Here is a 19,700-nt window from a genome sequence, read left to right as displayed (position 1 = left end):
AGTCACGGATACTACTTTCATATTTTATACAGTCTTTGGATTTGCCACATAGCATGAAGATGTAGCCTATGTATTGAGAACTTAATGTGACAGTTACATATTTGCATACCAACTATGAAAGTATGGCAAGTGTACTTTTCAAATGTTGTTAAATATTGAATGCTTTCTGGTATTTTTTTGTACTTAACGTTAAGCACGTATGAGGAAATTGAAAACAACTTATCATGCAGCTCTAGATGCCAATGTAGACCAGGGACACTTGTCATGGTAATTCAAGACTAATAGTGCTAAATTATACTAGCTACATTAAAAAAGAGAAAAAAAAACGTGATAAAGTTCATGAACAAAGTTAGAAAAGTCAGGCAGCAATTACTATCAAACGTTTGCTAACATTAGTTGAGATTTGCTGCCAGCATTAGCAAGACATACCAGAACAAATAAAGCAGTAGCAACACATGTTAATGTCTTTCTTTTTTAAGGGCGTGTCCTTTTGCTCAAGAATTATACAGTTAATATTAAATATTCGGGACTTTTCTTTTTTAGAAGTAAGTAAAATGTGTCACCAACTTGTACTTTTGAAAATGTTTAAATAAATGTTAAAGGTCTGAGGATGGTTAAACGCTTAGTCTTGTGGTGTGCCTTTTCTTCATTTGTTGGGCCACAACGCACTGTCTACTCATGCAGTCAACCGTCATTGTGTCATCTGAGTCACTGGACGCTTTACATTGATGTTTAATTTATGGCTGGCTGGCACTATGAGATGTCCATCTAGGTATGCATCATGCATAAACATGAATTACAGCTACATGAATTAGCTTATGTGTTTTTTTTCCTCTTTAGGGAATCCTTGTGACGCATGACATCTCAGAAAAAGCAGACAGTAGAGTTTTATCTGATCTTGTCTTATCGAATCTTGAATAAATGTCAAAAGGACTTTTTTCAATAAAAGTTAAACATAACAATGAAGTGATGAAATATTGTTTTCCATTGATGAGCTAATGCAAATCTTTAGTTTTGCTGGTCTGGTGCCTTAAAACGACTCTTCTGAGAAACAGCAGTAATATCAGAAGGGACAGAGGCCAATGCTAGAGGTAGAAGGCGAGTGAGCAAACAGGAAGCTGCATACACATCGAGGTTCAACCACAGTTTGGGTCATATCCTCTCTGTCTTACCATTTCTTTTTCTGATGTGTATCGTCTGAGGCAGTTTAAATGATGACAGCCAAGCAGTGTGTTTGTGCTGCATTCACCAGTACTCAAACACTGTTAACGGTTCAGAGTTGCTTTGTTTCCCTTCCTGACTTCTACGCAGCTCTATGAGGAGCTTTAATTACTGCATAGCCGAGCCTTGGAGCAGAGAGTAGCAGTTGTTTGGCTTAAAACAATCCTGCTGCATGACTTCGGTAATGTGTAATTTACTGCCTAGATGGGCAGGAAAGAATTGCATCATACAGACGGTTTAAAGAAAGGCTGAAACATACCCAGCAGTGCCTGTTCATACAACCTGTCCACAAGTTAGTCTCTCGGCACAGAGGAAGAGATGATGTGACGCTGCTGTACACCTGTGCTCCTCTTCCTGTTCCTTCTGACTGCTCTAAACACCATACTAAACCCAAAATCAATTTATGACACGTAGCCTCTGTGGGACTTTATCTATAACACAACATTCGTTGAGAAAGAGCTGAAACTAAATTGTGCATCATCATTTCCTGTGCAGGTGTCCTACAAAAACGCAGTAGGCTTTACCACATCATTTGCAAATTAGGTTGTTAAAGTGGGGTTAAAGTCCTTTGTTGCATTATTCAGAGTTGGGGCTTTTTTTTTGGGACACTTAGGATAAAAGCTCAGACAGGATAACACTTAAAGAGGGTCTGTCTTCCTCCCCATGCAACTTAAGATTTTAGCTTGCAGGATTTATATTAATTAACAATGTAAATCTAATCAGCAATTTTGACTAAATATACAAAAAAAGTTGGTTTACCTTATCCCGGACGTATTCAAATTGCATCATTGTGTGCTGAATTTCAAAAGAACGACTTATAATCATGGTAAATTCAGATCAACAAGGGGGAAAATGTGGCCAGACTGTTTCTATTGGCAGGTCAGATGGCGGTGCATAGGGCATTGGCGTCATAAACCCAAATATACAGAGAGGCCCATATGGTGTCAGAGACAGACACAGGCCCCCTGCCACGACAAGGATCGTGTGTGCCAGAGGGCTGAGGGCACAGGGCTTATGTTGTCGTATCAACAACACAAATGAAGAGGGCATGAAAAACTGTCAGAAACACAGATGGGAAAAACTGAGACTAAATGAGCTCTGCTGTTTGCTTTGGTGTGTTCTCTGCAGCTCTGAGTGTGTGAGGATGCAAGTCAGAAGAAATGAAGAGTAAACATTTGTGCATGCATGCAAGAGAAAGAAAGAGGGAGAGAGGGAGAGAGAGAAAGAGAGAGAGAGAGAGTGAGAGTGACTCACCATGGTCCTGAAGTGAAGGCGATTCTATGTCAGCGTGGTCACTGGCTCACTCTGCAGTCACATCCATTTGTATTCCGCAATGAGCCTTAAAAACAGAAAAAAGAATGGAATATAATGGAGGAAAAAAAATGCAACTTATTCAAATAACTGTCATCTCGCACTAACAGAGTTATACTCTCTGTCCTGATAAAGATTAAAGAGCAAACACAGAGGGGTTGAGGATAAAGGTGGGGCAGAAAACCACTAAATTTAACACAAGCTTGCAGCTCTCCTCCTGCAGAAAATCACTCACAGTCTCTCTCTCTCTTTCACACACACACACACACACACACACACACACACACACACACACACACACACACACACTGTTAATCCTATGAAGAGAAGTGATCCGGCCTCCACTCGCTGAACCCCCACTGACCTCCTCGCATAGAGCAGCATTTTGCCTGAGAGATAAAAACAGAGGGAGTGACAGAGATAGAGCGTCAGCTGGCTATCACTCATCCATGCAAATAAACTGTGTTTGCAAAAGAGTAACATGAGAGAGAGAGAGGGAGAGAGAGAGAGAGAGAGAGAGAGAGAGAGAGAGAGAGAGAGAGAGAGAGAGAGAGAGAGAGAGAGAAAGGACATGTGTGCTTACTGCTGCTGCTGACCATACAAAGCAACCACAAGCCCAGTTCATCGATCAGGCTATTGATCCACACACAGGGCAGACTGCTCATCAAACATTAACAACATAGTTAGCACATGTACTGAATGGATGCTAGCAGTAAAGCTGAGATCATATCTGGATTTTCAGGGTGTCTATAAGAGCTTTTAGAGGATGATTTCTGGCAAAGTTTGAATATTAAATGCTTCATAGATCTGATGGTGCATCCTGAAAAGCCATTGGATTACATACTTTGAGAGATTAAAGGCCCTACTGGTGGTTTAGCGTGTTTTAGTCAAACATTATCCAAAGCACATATCAATTTTTACATTTAACCTCCCCACTCCCAGGAAGCCACAGTCATCTCTTGCCACAAAATTTGGTATAAAAGTCTGTTTATAACTGAGATTGATAATCCATCACAGTGGATTGAACATAGAGTCACTCAAGAGCTTATAAAGCCCCTCCAGACCTGTGTCTGATATGACCGGATATGATATAAGCAAACAGTTCAACATGTTGAACATTTTTTATATGGATGAGTCATGATTTTCAAATATTCAAATCGTTATTGATTTATATAAAATGGAATATTTCCTGAGAGTATCATTCCATCTTTAATAGGTTTTAACGTTATTAACCAGGGCCTGTCGGTAATGGGGTACAGCTACCACATGGTGGCCATAGCATATCTCATAGCAGTTTTTTCCCCAGTTAATAATAAAAGAAGAAGAAAACATTAATGCCATGTGTTTAGAAACCAGGTGTGGTGCTGCAAGATTTGGAGCTGGAGAAAACAACAGAGACTTCTTCAGCCATCAAAGCTTTTTTAGAGGAACTTCTTTAAACTTAAAAAAAAACAAAAAACTGAATTGTAGTTTTGTGTGAGATGCCCATCCCTAATTCTTAATATCAAATCAACCCTTTCTCTGCTTCACCAATATTCCCATGATTCTTTGACTTTACTTGAAAGCGTTGCATGCTTCAGGTTTTGTTCTCTCAGTCATCACACTTTTTCTTGTCACAAAATCAAAAAAGACCACTCAATCATGTTAAACTTTATAACATGATTGAGTGTTTTTTTTTTTATCATTATTGATTATGTTAGAAATGTATCACATATCAGAAAAGTCACCAAAACATCCTTCTTCCACCTCTGTAACATTGCCCGCCTCAGTTTCTCCTCTGCTGCTGAAACCCTCATCCATGCTTTCATAACCTCCAGACTGGACTACTGCAACAGCATCCTTTATGGCCTGCCCTCCACTGACCTAAAAAATCCAATACGTCCAGAACTCAGCCGCCCGGTCACTCACCCACTCTCACTCCAGAGCCCACATCACACCCATCCTTCAGCACCTTCACTGGCTCCCCATACAGCACCGAGTCCACTTCAAAGCCTTAAATAACCTCACCCCCTCATACCTGACCGACCTCCTCGATCGCCACTCCCCGTCTCGCCGTCTCAGATCATCTGATGCCAATCTTCTGTCCCCTATCACCAAGACCAAGCACCGCACCTTGGGGGATAGAGCCTTTGCCATCGCTGCCCCAACTCTCTGGAACTCTCTCCCTCCAAACATCTGCAACTCTGACTCACTCCCATCATTTAAAAAACACCTCAAGACCTTCCTGTTCAAAAAAGCATACAACACATAACCTCTGCTCCCGCCCCACCTCTGTCCTTGTTCTGTTTTATTCATCTGCTTTATTTATTTATTTTTTTGATTATTATTATTTTTCTGTAAAGCGACTTTGAGTGTCAAGAAAAGCGCTATACAAAACCTATCAATTATTATTATTATTATGGTTCTTCGCACTTAAACCAAACAGCCAATCAAAGACACCCTTCCACTGTGTGCTTACTTAAAAGTTCTAAATTCATGAACGCACACTGCCGTGGAATCCACTCTAAAACAAACTGATAACAAGCAATATGTCATAACTGGAGCTATAGAGGGTAGTTTAGCCTCAAAGAAGGGAAGTGGTGTGGCCTTGTTTCTAACGGGCAAGCCTGTGGATGAGGGAGGAGTCTAACCACTGCCCTAATGCTGCATTCACACCAAACACAAATGATCACACTATTTACTACAATTGAAATACAAACACAGGAAGCTAGGGTATGAATTGTAGCAGATATAGATTGGTGTTTAGCACTTCAACTGAAAATATTCAAACACAATAACAGTTCAGACCAATAAATGAAAGGTAGCTGGGGGAGGGACAGAGAAATGCAGGACATTGTTTTTAGGGTGAAAAATAATGTATGCCTCCTGAGTGCATGAAAACTCAAAAACACCATTAGGAATATGTTCAAAATTATGTCATTTTATTTTCATTTGTTCCTCAGACACAGGAATATTGGAAAAGTCGGTGCAAGACATATTGTATGTGTTGAAAATATATATATATAATTTAATTTCCCCATAACTTTAAAGCTACTGTGAGGAACTTTCAGTTGCAATGATTTTGGTGCCCCCCTGAGGACAAAGTGGTACATCCATCTCTTTGCTGATTTTTCTTGTACGTGTACTAGTCATGTTTTCTGACTAGCAGTCAAACATATCACTAATCATAAATCAAATGCTGGTTACCGCAGGGTGTAGTTTCGTCTAACACCTACCCTGAAGCAGCAGTTACAGGCTTTAGAAAACCTACATGACAATAATCAATCTTTTCACTGATGGTCTCATTTGTAGGGCATATAGAAGAATCACTGTTAAAATCAATCTGTTTCATAACCAGCTAAAAAAATCCTTACAGGAGTTTTAAGACAGATCTGACAGCTCAAGCTCTGCACACAGTGAAGGTCACACATCCAAGAAAAGAAACCTAAAGTGTAACACACTTGTTTTAGTGGTGGGGGCTTTTCACTTTGTCAGAGTAGCATGAAATCACATGATGTATTCAAGGGCACAATGAGATTCGAGGGAGGAATAAAAACATGGTGTTCTTTGGAAAAGGCAGTCGTGTAAAGTATAAACAATATGTAGTTCTTGGACTAAGTCATCCATGCAAACCACCTGCTGCTAATGCTATCATGACACCCTTGAAATCAGCCCTGTCGCTGGAGGGTAGGGTGAGAGAGAGAGATGATGAATGCAAATTACCATGTAATAAATGATATGGTAGGAACAAGCAGAGGAGGTTTAGAGAGAATCTACATGCCTGGGTAAGGATAGAGAGAACACATAGGATGATGCCAGAAACCGAGAGTACTGCAAGCTTTATGAATAAAAAGAAGAATGTGCAATCTTCATGTAGCTCGAGAATCATGAAACTCAGCTTCCACAGAGATTGTTAAAGATCGCCGGGCCTGTCAAGCTTCAACACGCTGTAGGATGATAGTGGAGTGAAGTGTGATTTCGGTAGAAACTTTGGTGTCATATCATATCCATATTCATTCCATACGTTTGAAGTGGAATGAGGGTGTCTTTAATAATCATTGCTACAAGGTCTTCAAAGAGCGATGAGACATGGGGATGAGGAGTAAGGAGTGAATGAGGAACTTCAAAGGGCTTTTTGAGTGCTCTCCCATCCAGATTCACACACACACACACACACACACACGTATGCACAAAGACTGTAGTGTATTTACATATCAATGTATAACCAAAGGCTTCACTAGAAAATGAGAGAGATAAAGTTGCCCCACATGGTGCACACTGTGTAGTGAATTTAATGATGAAAAAATAAGTTAAAAGCGCTGATTTCAGAGTGTCAGCTGCTTTTATCTCTTTGAATGGAGGTGCTTCATGTGTCTGATGACTATCACTTCTCATGCAGACATCTACTCTGTGGTTTCCCTGCTCAGCAAGATCTTTAAGTCCAAACTTGCAGTCAGATAAAGCTGTGTGAGGTAGAGTATTGCATCATGGATCCACATCATACATTATAGGTAGAGGGAGATGTAGCACAGGAGTCTATCTTAGAAAGAGCCCAGAGGTGCATTGAAATGTTCCTAAAAATCAATGCTAAACCAAAGCAGGAGTTACCAGACAAGACATACCAAACCATACCTGAAACAGATGTCAAGATCACAGACTGAAATTTGAAACTTTGATGACTCAAGATATTTTACTTTAAGACATAAACAGGCAACGAGTTTGGTGTGAATGAAGCAGCTTCAAAAATTGAGGCATATCAAAATGGTTTATAAAGTCCAAACTAACATCCTTGTCTCCAAAGGCGTTACAATATTTACAACTTACAACACACTCTTTCCTCTGCTCTTGAATTCAGAGAACACTTCGATATTCAGGGTCCTCCTTCATGAAAGAATCAGTGCATTTCTGATGAGTAACAAGGCTTATTTACCTCAATGCTGTTTCCTCTTGCTTGGTTTCTCACCTAGAAAACTGAGCTGTGTTGAGCCAATACTCTCTACAATAGCCACACACAATTAGAATGAACCTATAACTGTCATTTTGCTCTATATATCATGTCACATCACATCTTCGTAGCGCACTGTTTCATATCTTATTGCATTATATCATTTTGTTGCATGTTGTATCGCGACGTACCATATCGGGATATATCACAACGTATTGTATCACAACATATCCTCACGTATAGTATCGCCACGTATCGTATCATGACGTATGGTATCACAACTTATCCCCATGTATCGTGCCGCCACGATACGTATCACCACGCATGGTATCGCTACGTATCGTTTCACCACGTATCTTATCGCCACGTATCGTATCGCCACGTATCGTATCGTCACGTATCGTATCGCCAGGTATTGTATCGCCACATATCGTATCGCCTCGTATCGTATCGCCACGTATCGTATCGCCAAGGCAAGGCAAGGCAAGGCAGCTTTATTTGTATAGCGCATTTCATACACGAGGGCAACTCAATGTGCTTTACATTAACACATTAAAAGCATTGGAGACATTCAGACAAGCATAAAAGAACATAATTAAAATGACAAATATGATAAAACAGAAAAGAAAAGGAAAATTAGAAATATATTAAAAATTACATTAAAATTCTAATTTAAAGTGGGTTAAAATAATCTAAGATAGGAAGGCAGAGGTAAATAAAAAAGTCTTAATCTTTGATTTAAAAGAGGTGAGAGTTTGAGCAGACCTACAGCTTTCAGGGAGCTTGTTCCAGATATGTGGAGCATAATGACTAAACGCTGCTTCACCATGTTTCGTTCTGACTCTAGGAACTGAAAGCAGACCAGTACCTGATGACCTCAGAGGTCGAGGTGGTTCATAAAGTAGTAGCAGATCAGCAATGTATTTTGGGCCTAAACCATTCAGTGCTTTATAAACCATCAGCAGGATTTTAAAGTCTATTCTCTGACAGACAGGAAGCCAGTGTAGAGATCTAAGAACTGGAGTGATGTGGTCTACTTTGTTGGTCCTTGTTAGGACTCGAGCAGCAGCATTCTGTATGAGCTGCAGCCGTCTGATGGACTTTTTAGGGAGTCCTGTAAAGACCCCGTTACAGTAGTCTAGTCTGCTAAAGATAAATGCATGGACGAGTTTTTCTGCATCCTGCTGAGACATAAGTCCTTTAATCCTTGATATATTCTTAAGGTGATAGTAGGCTGACTTTGTAATTGTCTTAATGTGGCTGCTGAAATTAAGGTCTGAGTCTATGACTACACCAAGGTTTCTGGCTTGGTTTCAACATTTCATCATTGCAGATTGGAGCTGAGCAGTAACCTTTAACCTTTCTTCCTTGGCTCCAAAAACAATCATTTCAGTTTTTTCTTTGTTTAACTGAAGAAAGTTCTGGCTCGTCCAGTCATTGATTTGTTCAATGCATTTACTCAGTGTTTGTATGGGACTATAATCCCCTGGTGATATGGTGATGTAAATGTGTGTGTCATCTGCATAGCTATGGTATTTTATTTGGTTGTTTCTTATTATCTGACCTAAGGGGAGCATGTAGATGTTGAATAGTAGAGGCCCCAGAATGGATCCTTGAGGTACTCCACATACGATTTTCATCCGCTCAGATGTGTATTTACCTATAGACACAAAATAGTCCCGGTCATTTAAATAGGACTTAAGCCAATTTAGTACTGCACCAGAGATTCCCACCCAGTTTTCAAGTCTGTCCAGTAGTATCTTGTGGTCAACTGTGTCAAAAGCAGCACTGAGATCAAGTGATACCAAAACTGAGATTTTGCCATTGTCTGTGTTTAAATGAATATCATTGAGGACCTTGACTAGAGCGGTCTCTGTGCTGTGATGTGATCGGAATCCTGATTGGAAGACATCAAAACAGTCATTTATCATTAGATAATTGTTCAGTTGTTGAAAAACAGCTTTTTCAATAATTTTACTTAAAAAAGGGAGGTTTGATATTGGCCTATAGTTGTTCATTTCTGATGCATCTAAATTGTTCTTCTTCAGGAGGGGTTTAATTACTGCTGTTTTCATGACCTGGGGGAAGACACCTGTACGAAGAGACATGTTGACAATTTGAAGCAGATCTGAGGTCATGCAGTCTGAAACCTTTTTGAAAAATGGTGATGGTAGAATATCAAGGCAGCAGGATGAGGATTTCAAATGCTGTATTATATCTTGTAGGTTTTTGTAATTTATTGGATTAAATTGTGTCATAGTGATTGAGTTGTTTTTTGGTGGACACACAGATAACACATTCCCAGTACCTCGTACAGTAGTGCTGACTGCTTGTCTGATTTTCTGAATTTTGGCAGTGAAGAAGAATGCAAATTCATTGCAGGCCTTGGTAGATAAGTGTTCAGAGGCCACTGGCACAGGGGGGTTTGTTAGCCTGTCGACTGTAGCAAACAGGGCGCGTGCATTATCTTTGTTTTTGGAGATAATGTCTGAGAAGAAGGTCTGCCTTGACTTTTTCAGTTCTAGATTAAACATGTGAAGTCTTTCTTTATAAATGTCATAATGAACCTGAAGCTTTGTTTTACGCCACCTGCGCTCAGCTTTTTGACATTCCTTTTTTTCATGTTTGACCTGCATGGTATTCCTCCAAGGCGATTTTTTCTTATTGGAGACCACTTTTCCTTTAGTTGGTGCAATGGAATCAATAATGTTTGTAATTTTTAAAGTGAAATCTTCTACAAGTTCATTTGCAGAGAACCTAGAGAGGGGGGTTATGGAAGAGAAAGCCTGAATAAATATATCACTGGTACTTTCAGTAATGTAACGTTTTGAGATAACCTCAGTTTGAACATTAGTGTTCACAGATAAATCACTTTCAAAGAAAACACAGCAGTGATCAGAGAGAGCAACATCAGATACCAGAACCTTGGAAATGTTTAGACCCTTGGAGATAACCAAGTCTAGGATGTGGCCCCTGTTGTGTGTGGGCTGCGTCACATGCTGAGTGAGTCCAAAGTTGTCAAGGACATAACACAGTTCTTCAGTCACTCTGTCCTCAGGTTTGTCAACATGGATGTTAAAATCACCAACAATTAAAACAGAATCAAAGTCAGTGCAGATAAGAGACAGGAGTTCAATAAGGTTATCAAAGAAATCAGTACAGTATTTAGGTGGTCTGTAAATATTAAGAAATATAGACCGAGAGGATGTATTTAACTGAGGTAATGTATCGCCAGGTATTGTATCACCACATATCGTATCGCCTCGTATCTTATCGCCACGTATCTTATCGCCACGTATCTTATCGCCACGTATCGTATCGCCACGTCTCTTATTGCCACGTCTAGTATCGCCACGTATCGTTGTATCGCGACGTACCATATCGGGATATATCACAACGTATTGTATCACAACATATCCTCACGTATAGTATCGCCACGTATCGTATCATGACATATGGTATCACAACTTATCCCCATGTATCGTGCCGCCACGCTACGTATCACCACTCATGGTATCGCTACGTATCGTTTCACCACGTATCTTATCGCCACGTATCGTATCGCCACGTATCGTATCGCCACGTATCGTATCGCCACGTATCGTATCGCCACGTATCGTATCGTCATGTATCGTATCGCCAGATATTGTATCGCCACATATTGTATTGCCTCGTATCGTATCGCCACGTATCGTATCGCCAGGTATTGTATCGCCAGGTATTGTATCACCACATATCGTATCGCATCGTATCTTATCGCCACGTATCGTATCGCCACGTCTCGTATTGCCACGTCTCGTATTGCCACGTCTCGTATCGCCACGTATCGTATCGCCACGTATCGTATCGCCACGTACATTATCGCCACGTACAGTATCGCCACTTATCCTATCGCCAAGTATTGTATCGCCATGTTTCATATTTAATTGATCTTATATATATCATTCATATACATATATCGCAAAATACCGCATCGCAATGCTTCACATTGTACTGTAGCCAATTGTATCATGTTATAATGTGAGTGTTCTTGTTATTCCTCTCCATTATGACACTGACACTTGTGCTGTTATCAGTGTCTTATACAGGTATCAGTATTGTCTCTAATCACAACACAATATGTAGGATATTCTGTGTCTAATGCCTGAGCAAAGATTTCTCTGTCGTGTATGTATGGATACCACTACCTTGTGTCATTTATTTTCTTATATTCATGTATTTTATTATTCTGTATTTTCCTATATGAACTAATTGAGACATTTTTCCTAAAATCAGTCCACTCTTATCTGACAAACAGTTCTACTGAGGACAGCCATGTGAAGGAGCATTCACTTCTATAAATGTACGGTTTTAACTGTGAGTGCTGATGTCTCTCTCTCCATATGAGACGCGTGCCTAGAGCCAAAACAGCCTTTCATCCTCCCAGAGCCATAAATTATTGATGATCATACCAGAGAGACACTGAAACACACACTGTGTTTCCCTGTGTGACGGTGGGCTGAACGCGCATACAACTACACATCTATGTATGTATGTGTGTGTGGGTGTGTGTGTGTGATTAAAAAGCTGGGCAGGATTCATTCAGTGATTAGCTGTATAAATGATCAGAGAGCCAATCAAAAAGCAGATGATGACAGTGAAGCAGCCATTGGCCCAGGCTCTCCACTATCATGGTGACAGAAGCCTTTGTGACCAGCCCCTCTCTCTCCAGTGTCTCCAGTGTGTGTGTGCTTCTTGTGTTCTTGTTGCACATAACAACATTTCATATATGTGATGCCATCATTTCAAGCGCCTGCTGACGCAACACTGTTGTTTACAATGAACCCTGCAGCCTGCATCGACACGTACAAAACAAACTTCTTCAGAGAGTTCACTCGTATAATGTTCAACTTCTCATTTCCCATATTTAAATATAAACAACAACCAGACGGACCAGTTAGGCAAAGTGGAGCATGATTGCTCAGAGGGCATTTCAAACTCTTTAAAGAATTAATTCAAGCATCACGTTTTTTAATTAACTTCTGCACTTTAAAGAAAAAAGGGAAGAAAAACACTCTGAAAGTTTACTTGGAGTCAAATCATAACAATGAGCTCATTTCAGGGAAAGAATTAAGCTTATGAAAAATGCTTGTCATTCAAATAAGCAGCTTTTCTCATGAAAGAGAAATACAGCATTGATGGTGAGCGTCACTTTTAAATTTTACTTTTAAAAGGCCAAGGTTAAGGTGTACATTAAAGTTCACATGGCTGTATGACATGATTTAACAAATAGATTTAATTAAACAAATATTTAAGAGTGCACATTAGTTTATGTCCATGTTTTTACCCAATGTCTGTTTGCATCATATCACTCCTGAATCCAAAATCCAAAAATGTGTTTGTTTTACACCATTAAATCATCACTAACCAATCTAATTTGTATCAGTTTAGCTGATAGCTTTAGCTTCATGTGACTGCTTCACAATAGTGTCAACACCCAGACGTCATACCCCTCCATCCAACAAGTAAACTGAGTTTGAAAAGCATTGATGTTGACATAAAATATTTTTCTTTTCATTCGACTTGTATGTTATGTGTTATATATTCATTGCAAATGCTCATATTGCAAAAACAATTAAATTCCAATTTGATGTGCAACACTTATGTTTCATATCATTTGATCAATTGAGTCAGCTGTTTTTCAGCACTTACCTTCACTTAAATATTAGTAAAAAGTAATCACAATGATTTCTCAAAGCCCAAACTGCTTATTTTGCCCCGTACATGTTCTAAAACAAGAAGATCACATCAAACAGACCTGCAGTACCTGTGATTAGTGCAAGTTGGATGATGGGACCCCACTTGGGTCATCTTTTCTGGTCTTGTCCAAAACCAAAAAGTTTTTGGTCCAACAATTTTTTTAACTTTTTAATCTACTTTACAACAAGCCCTGAGGTTTGGTATGGCCACAGCAAAAGAGAGGGAGAGAGAGAGAGAGAGAGAGAGAGAGAGAGAGAGAGAGAGAGAGAGAGAGAGAGTGGTAATCAGCTTCCCCATCCTGATTTTAAAAAATCGTTTAATTACATGGTTTCCTGCCTATACCTTGAGAAATACAGTTCACACTATCCAACACTCATGCTCAGTTTCTAAAGATCTGGGGACCTTTCATTGAGTATACCTGTATAAAGAAGGAGAGACACCAATCTGGGGACTGATTGTGCTGGATTTTTTTGTACTGCACTGTATGGTACCTATTTGAACTATTCTTTGTGTTTTGGATGCATGCACATCTGGGCTTGTTTGCCTTTCTCAATCTCAGTAGTATCTCTACTGTGCCCTTGTCTTCATCCTCTGTACTTCTGTGTTGGCAAAGAATCAAAAGTCTAAAAACAAAATCTACTAAAAAAACAGACCAGCAGAACAGATGAATGGTACACAGACTGCATCAATTCCTTAAGTACACTCTATACACAGACAAAGGAACACACTCATACACACTGAACACTAAAGCTAGCCTTCAGGAGCTATTGGGGTTTCACTATAAAGGAAACTGCACAAGAGGAGCTGCTGACCTGTCTACCTTCTGAGCCGCAGTTACTTCTGTCTATGTTTGGCATCTTCCTAAAAAAAGATTCAAGGTGATCCACTTCTTGTCTTGTTGGAAATAGCTGTGCGTCTATCAACTACTCTTTTTAGTGTTTCATCATGATCCACCAAGTTAGCTCTAAAGATGTAGGTTTATCAAACCAAACCAAATTATTTCCACATTTGAGACAGTTGTTAAAACCTACTAGAGACTGAAGTGCACTGGTTTGCCCCTCACAGTGACACTAAGTAAGAAGTGTTTATAATATTTCTTATTCCATGTGATATAAACTGAAATAAAAACACATGGAGGGCGGCGTCTCATGACTCACACTGTGCCTATAGTTACTTATACTCAGTATCAGTCCATGAGAAACAAACAAGTACTCCTGCAGTTTCCTCCAGCTGAAGAAAATAAAAAGTCTCTCAGAGAAGTGAAGGCTGATCTTTGGAGAATAACAAAATAAACCTTCCCTCTCGGAGCCAGCTCACGGGTTGGTGCTGAGCCTGTGGGAATGTGCGGTACATTGATGTTTCTAATGAAGCGCGCTGAGCTCCATTGATCCACCGGGGATGAGAGTGAGCTGTCAAAAGCTATCAGGCAAGTCAAAGACCCACTTTCAGCCGTGTGCAGCTGAAGTGAGCACGATACTGCCGGGGCACAAGGAAGAGCAGCTAAACCTCCCAGGGCAAACAGTGTGTAGAGGAGGCACACTGCTTTGATGCTTAAAGGGGATAGATGTTCCATAAAGGACCATTAAACAAATAATGACAAGGGGTTAGGGTCTGTTTTACACACGATGCTTGGGTCTTTTAATTCAATTATTCAGAACAGCTGTTTTTCTAGAAACAACTTGACAACCACTCTTCACTCATGTGGTTGCAGTCTGTACAATGAACAGCTACTTTCCTAAAATATCTTTCTTATTTTCTTTGAGCTAGTCGTATTTAGTCCACAAAAGGAAATGCTGGCATCTTCTTATGCCTTATGTTGTCTGAAAAAGAGGCCAGACTAAATATTTCAGGTGATTAATGATAATGAAAAGCGAAAATTCAATCCCTTAAAGAAGCTGAAACCACACACAATAGTATTGTTTTTACATCTAGTTGACAACTCCTTTCAGCTCTCATACAAACTCAGCTTTATCATGAATTATGTGACACTAAAACAGCATATGAGTGCTGTTCCAGCCTTGTGTGACACATATTTATATTTTGTGGTATTTGTTTACACAGTTGTTTATTCTCTGTTTTTAGGCTAATATTTATAGTACTGTAACTCTGCATACCTCGAGCACAAACCACTACATGCTGACAGTAAACACAGGATTAAACTGGACCAGATTAAAACACAGCACAGATGTGAATGTAGGTGAAGTAGCTGTGATGGTAATCTGCTTTCACATAGACCAGTGAATCACAAAGAGTGGTCCACTGCCCACTCTTTGGCCATGAAAGTGTGGGTAAGGTGGGCTATAAGAGTTAATTTACGATAAATAAATAAAAGTTTTCAATTTTAAGTTTCTGAATTTCTTTTTCTATTAAAGCCCCAGTGAGGAACTATACTTTTGTGTTAATTTTGGTGCCCCCTGTGGACAATGCAGCACCTCTGATCGATGGTTTATGGTATCCTGTACAAAATTAGAATTAAAAAACTCACCCTGGTTACTTCTTATATTCAAATGTATCACACACTCTGTGTCTATGCTGTTGGAAATGTAGAAAAAAGACTTTCTGCAGCATTCTGTTAATCACCTCACCCGCCACCTACCTGCCCTGCCAGTGGTTTCAAGCATTAATAATAACTATTTCGAAACAATAAATCTTCTTGTTGAAAGTCTTTTTGGCTTTAGCAGTTCATGTAAAAGCATTAGTATTCATGTCAGTCTGTTTCATAACCAGTCAAAAACTCCTTACAGGAGCGTTAATTAAGTGCCTAACAACCAAGCAGCAACCTCCGATCTAAAAATATGAGTCCAATGCGGAAGTGCTAACAATGGCAGTTCATCGAGGATCTGCTTGAGGCTGGCTCCGGAAGTACCGGAAACCACATACACACCAATTCAAAAAAGACAATCTTTACAGCAGAAATAAACATGTTTACAGCCTGGTACAAAAGACAAGTGTAGTCTGGATAGCTCATTTATCGATCGGCACACACTGTACAGGGGGTGAATTTTTTTCTAACCCTGCAATTTCGAAGATATTGAGATTATGAGTCTTCCAATGATAGGCACAGCTGACTTGATTGACAGGCGGGAACACTGTAGCTGTTGGATAGGAGGCTCAAAGCCCACCTCTCTACGTCACAATCGCTCGACAGCAGCAACATGGCTCCCGCAGACGATTGGCCTCAAAACAGCACTTCAGAAACAGATGGGCGACGGCACGGATACTACCTCCATATTCTATACAGTCTATGCTAACAACTTGTTACATACATATGAATGGATAATGTATTTGTGATGTATTGGAGAAGGCCAATTTAGACAAATGATTATCGAAGAATACAGAATATAAGAACATATTTGGATATAATTCATCAAGTGTTATTAAGGTTATAACAGAAGGTTCTGGGAAGTTTGGGAATGGCTGATATGAACAGAGACCTACACATTTACGTATTGCTCTATTTTGACTGGAGTTTAGTGTCACAATCCAGCCACTGTCTTTGTAAAGTGAACTGTGTTGAACTTCATAGGGATGTTCACAATTTTGACAAATGATCTGCCCTTAATTGAAAAAAGATGAAGTTTGTGGATGTAACTAACTATCACGCACCACTACTTCACGTGTTCCTATAAAACAGGCCCTCTGAAAAAGGATGAGAGAGTATAGATTTTTTAATTAATGTTAATTCATTGGAATGGGTTATGTCAAATGTATCTGAGGTTAAGGTTAACATAACTTACTTCAAATATTAAGATAGACCTTCCAGTTGGATAGGGTTGTGTGCATTTAGTCACATTATCAATTAAACATCATCACCCTCTTTAGTAGGTCAAAGGAATAATAGATAAAGTAGTGTGTAGGCTGTGTGGTAAAACTGGCATATAACCACATGACTAGAGCGATGTTACCCACAATCTACAACCAATTTGAAATTGTTTACAAAAGACTCAAAGATCCTGTGTTTAGCAAGTGCTTAATACTTTTGGCTCGATGTGAGTGTTTTCTTATCCTCAGACTAGTTGGAAAGTCCAAATTTAAATTCCTGTTCAAACAACTGTGAAATTAGTTGCTTTGTCCACAGGCACAAACAGATTTTTTCATGCAACTTTAACTCAAAAGGTTAAACTTATCAAGAAAGTCTCAACTCTTAGATAATCAGGATATACATTTAGTGAAGTCAATCCTTGTGGATATTAACAGGGAGGACAAACTTTTAGACAAATCACTAACACAGCCCTGCACTTTAAAAACATTAGCCTGCATATGATCAGGAGGTTGAATCATAACATCTCCCTAAAACTTGAGTCAACAACAACTGACTTTTTCTTATATCTAAAAGAAAAAGTGTACCTAGTCTAGGTTCCCAGTGGAATTTGAAAGTGTGTCACATGAGTCATAACTTTCTTGTGAACACCCTTAACATTACAGTAACAAGCAAAACACAACATTTTGATCCAGAGAAACAAACAACGTCATGTGTGCTTAGGTTTCTGACTATTTTGAAAGACAAGAACACAGTTTGTGGTGTGGCTGATACCTGATGTGTACAGTGCAAATAAGAAAAGTCACATGAGGTTTTCTGAGCTGTGTGACCTCGTAGTGTATAATTTAGCATGTAAATAGTAACACATCATCCACTTTGAGGTGGATCACACAACCCAAAGCGGCAGAATAATCTGACTTGTTACAAACCATGCTTCAGCCTCTCAATCAGTCTTTGATACTACATGCATACAGCAGTCTGTAGAGCACACTATAGCAATTACAGGGGAATAACCCTTCTGTTAATGCTGCACATACAGGGCACTTTTAATCAGCAGTGTTGCAACTGGAGAATAATCTTCCAAGCCTGTGTCGTCACAGGCTGGCGAAAAGGGGAGCAAATCTCCTTCTTTGCATGGACTTAAGAAAGATTATAAAAGAGCAAAAATGCAATGCGTCAGTCAAACTGTTTCCATCACACCCTGTGGTTAAACGCTCTATGCAATTTCTATGAAGTAGCATGCGAGAGCCTAGAACTTGGTCACAGGAGCATGCAAACATTTCCGCATGAAGAGAAGCATGTCATATTTACAGTATTGAGAATAACTGATTGATATCAGTGTGACATCTAATGACCGGGTCATGGAGATGGCCAAAATGAGTGTCATGGAGTCGGGAGCATTTTTGTAGATATGAAATATGTGAAATTACATAATGTAAACGCAATGTAAATACACACAATTCCCTATATTACACGTCAAAAAAGTGTGTATATGTATTGTATGTTTTCAAATGGGGTTAAAATGAAGCTTTAAAAAGGTAAATTATTCTTCAACAAGAAATATTGTGAGGTTTAAGTGTTCTTTGGTGTATGTTGTGTCTACAGTGCGCTGGTCCTGTGTAGCTCTCATGCAGTGCCCCAGCTGAGTCTGAGAGTGTGTGACAGTTAAGGCTTCCTGTGGTTTGACAATACAATGTGAATACATGCATTGTTTTGTAAAAAGCACTTTCTATTTTTGTAACTGCAAAGTCTAATACTTGTGGAGGTAGGACTCAAACTACTAAACATTAGACATGCAGCACTGGTCCAAAACTTTTCCCCCCACAAACTAGACACTAGATGGAAGCCCTGTGAAAAATGTGTAATAATGTTACCCAGTGAATCAAGGTTTAAGTGAGGCTTAAAATTAATCAATGCAAAGTTTGTTATTCAAATATAAACATCCATATGTGTTTAGAATAATGATAAGTAGGTTAAAAGATAATTATGGTCGTGAAACACTTTGTTAATCTTATTAATTCATATTTATGCAAGTTGCCTCTGTCACCACTGAATGAGTCATTAGTCTGATGGGGATTAAGACATTTTTAAACCTGTACTCAGATGTAGGATGGTCAAATACTGATCTCAGATCTTTAAAAGAAGAGACTTCAAAAAACAAATGCACGTTATAATTCAGTGTAAGTATGTAATGAATTTAAAAATAAAAATACAGAGATGGAGGTTCACAGTTTGTTATGCTGAACTAATATCACAGTGCAATGAAAGATAACCCTGAGAATAACAGAAGCGCGACATTGCTTGCAGCAAGTATTTGTTATTTCGCGGCAGAAAAATATTTGTCTGACTAAACAACTCAGCAGAAATCTCATCATTGCTTTTAAGAGACAAAACATCACTCACCTTGCAGCGACGTGATGACAGCTCAGCTGTGTATTTGAAGTAAAGTGTAGAGAGAAAGAGTAGGAGTCAGGTATTTTCTCGTGGGATGAATACAAATATGTATAACTTTACATCATTTAGAAAATGGGCGCAGGGAGATGAACTCTGTCGAGCACTTTGGCAGATTAACAGTCATACACGGGCACTAAGTTGCCCGGTGCAGCCCATAGTGATACATCCTCCTGGCGCTTTAAGTGGATAAAAAAATAGCTTTCGCTGGTTGGGTTTGGTGGGTCAAGATTGGCTAAAAGCGCACAATATGATTTTGCGAAGAACCAATGAGATGACTGAAACTCTGTGATG

General features: G+C 39.4%; 1 protein-coding gene across 5 annotated transcripts in view; it reads right to left on the bottom strand.

The window, feature by feature from the left end:
* arhgap9 (Rho GTPase activating protein 9) overlaps positions 1-19,639 on the bottom strand; it is a 67,576-nt gene extending 47,937 nt beyond the window's left edge. The window contains exons 1-3 of one of the 5 annotated variants that reach the window (XM_034687239.1): positions 19,359-19,638; positions 2,897-2,921; positions 2,476-2,560 (exon numbers count right to left, since the gene is read on the bottom strand). The gene's annotated coding sequence lies outside the window, so the exon portion shown is untranslated. Of the gene's footprint in view, positions 1-1,480; positions 1,598-2,475; positions 2,561-2,896; positions 2,922-19,358 lie in introns of those variants that run through there. The other 4 variants (XM_034687259.1, XM_034687275.1, XM_034687267.1 and 1 more) reach the window with 4 other exon arrangements.
* Positions 19,640-19,700: the final 61 nt, after the last annotated feature.

Source organism: Notolabrus celidotus, chromosome 1, assembly GCF_009762535.1.
Source record: "Notolabrus celidotus isolate fNotCel1 chromosome 1, fNotCel1.pri, whole genome shotgun sequence".
Taxonomy (NCBI): domain Eukaryota; kingdom Metazoa; phylum Chordata; class Actinopteri; order Labriformes; family Labridae; genus Notolabrus; species Notolabrus celidotus.
This window is presented reverse-complemented; position numbering and strand designations above follow the sequence as displayed.